The 2595-nt window shown below is 32.9% G+C and overlaps 1 pseudogene; it reads left to right on the top strand.

Annotated features, from left to right (window-relative positions):
• The first annotated feature begins 213 nt into the window (after positions 1-213).
• LOC112440741 (U6 spliceosomal RNA) lies at positions 214-313 on the top strand (annotated as a pseudogene).
• Positions 314-2595: the final 2282 nt, after the last annotated feature.

Below are 2595 nucleotides of genomic sequence, written 5' to 3' on the forward strand. Positions count from 1 at the left end.
TCAGTAGAGACCATATGGGAAGCTGAACTTCCACGGACACTGCCCATCAGTAGTGAAGAGTTCCCACCTCGGGTGTCATCAAAAGCCAAGTGAGGTGTCAGTATTTCACCTCCAATTGGCAGAAATGATGCAGTACACACTTCCCCTTCTCCTGGAGCAGTGGCAGGAAAAGCAGCTAAAACAAAAGGCTTAAATAAGACCCATATCTTATTCTTGCTTCAAAAACACAAATAATAAAATTGGAATGATACAGAGATTACTATGGCCACTGCATGAGGATGTCATGCAAATTCATGAAGCATTCAATGAAAAAAAGATTAAGATCTCAAAACATAATATTTTAATGACCCAGTTGCAATAAAAAATTATTCATCATACCAAGAACTAAAAATATCTCAAACTAAATGAAAAAAGACAATCAATAGATGCAACTACCACTGAGAGAGATGTTGAAATTTACTGGGAAAAATTTTTAAAGGAGCCATAATTTTTTAATGCTCCAATGAGCTATACAAACATGCTTGAAATAAGTGAAAAAATAGTAAATTTCAACGAAGAGATATAAAGTTTCAAGAAAGAAATGGAAGATATAAAGGAGAATCAAATGGAAATTATAAAACTAAAACATACAACCGTAAGTATAAAAAGCTCATTGAGTAGGCTAACTGTAAGAATGGACGGGAAAGAGGAAAGAATCAGTTATCTGGAAGGTAAAACATTAGACATTGCCCAAATAACAATAGAGAAAATGGATTGAAATAAATGCACACAGCCTCAAGAACCAGTGAGACTGTAACAAAAGATCTACCATTTGTGTATTTGGAACCCTGGAAGGAAACAAGAAAGAAAGTGGGGCTAAAAAGTACTCAAAGAAATAATGGATGAAAACTTTCCAAAATTCACAAAAGACAAAAATCTGTAGATTCAAGATGACCAAACAAGTTAAACCGAGAGAAATCCACATCAAGATATATCACATCATGATTAAACTTCTTAAAACTAAAGACAACATCTTGAAAACACCATAGAATAAATGACACCTTACCTATTGAGGAAAAACAGTTCAAATGACAGTTGATTTATCATCAAAAACCACAGTGGCCAATAAGAAATGACATGATATTTTCAAATGCTGAAAGGGAAGAACTATCAACCCAGAATCCTATATCCAACAAAAATATTCTTCAGAGATGAAGGAGAAATCAAGCCATGTTCAGATGAGGGAAAATTAAAATAACTTGTTGCCAGAAAACCTACTCTAAAAGAATGATTTTTAAAAGTGTTCTTAAAAGGAAGAAAATTATAAAGAATATGCTAAGCAAAAAATGAACAAAAAACCCTCAAGTTTTCTAATTTATGTTTATTAGTTGAAGCACATCTTACAACACTGATAAGTTTCTAAATGTATGTTGAGGAAATATTTTAAACAATTCTATTATAAGTGGAGAAGGGTAAAGGAATGTAAAAGGAGACATGGTTTCTATATCTCACTCAAGCTGGTAAAATGACAACACCAGCCGATTGTAAAGTTCGTGTATATGTGATGTAATATCTTAAAAAAAACACTTAAAAACAATCAATGCACACACACACATATATACACACACATATATGTAAATGGCAAATCTTTGGTGATAATAATATGTCAGTGTAGATTCATCAGTTGCAAGAAATGTACCACTGTGGTGTTGATAGTGGGGGAATAAAGTCTAGCTATATATGTGTGTGTGTATATATATATATATGTGTGTGTGTGTGTGTGTGTGTGAATTATTAAATTATCAAATTGTACATAAAAAATTGCATCAAATATAAATGGTCTAAATACACTCCCAAAAAAACCCCAGCATATAGGTTTCAAAATATGACCCAACTACACGCTGCCCATAAGAAATTCTCTTAAACTATACTGATATAGGTAAATAGGATATAAAAGGATGTTTAAAAAAAAGATATATCATTTAAACATTAATCAAAGAAAAGCAACATTGGTAATATTGATATGAGATAAAGTAGACTTCAGAGCCAAAAATAGTACCAGAAACAGATAGGGACATTACAGAAAGACAAAAAAAAAGTAGTCCACCAAAAAGACATAGTAATCCTAAGTAAGTATGCACCAAACAACAGAGCTACAAAACATATGAAGCAAAAACACATAGAACTGAAAGGAGAAATAGACAAATATACAATTATGTTGAAGTCTTCACTCTTTTCTCAACAGTTGACAGAACAACTAGACAGAAAATATAAAGACTACAGAAGAACACAACACAACATGCCATCAACCAACAGAATCTAATCAATATTTTTAGGGCACTTTTCTCAATAACAGAAGAATACATATTGTTTTTAAGCACTCAGAAAATATATACCAAGATAGGCCATATATCTAGGATCATAAAACAAACCTAAGAATTTTAAAATATTGGAATCATACAAAATGGGTTCAGTGACCACAATGGAATCAAACTGAAAATCAATAACAGAGCACTAAGAGAAAAATATTTGGCCAGGCACGGTGGCTCACACCTGTAATCCCAGCACTTTGGGAGGCCACGGTGGGCAGATCACTTGAGGTCAGGAGTGCAAACC

Source organism: Pan paniscus, chromosome 7, assembly GCF_029289425.2.
Source record: "Pan paniscus chromosome 7, NHGRI_mPanPan1-v2.0_pri, whole genome shotgun sequence".
Lineage (NCBI taxonomy): Eukaryota > Metazoa > Chordata > Mammalia > Primates > Hominidae > Pan > Pan paniscus.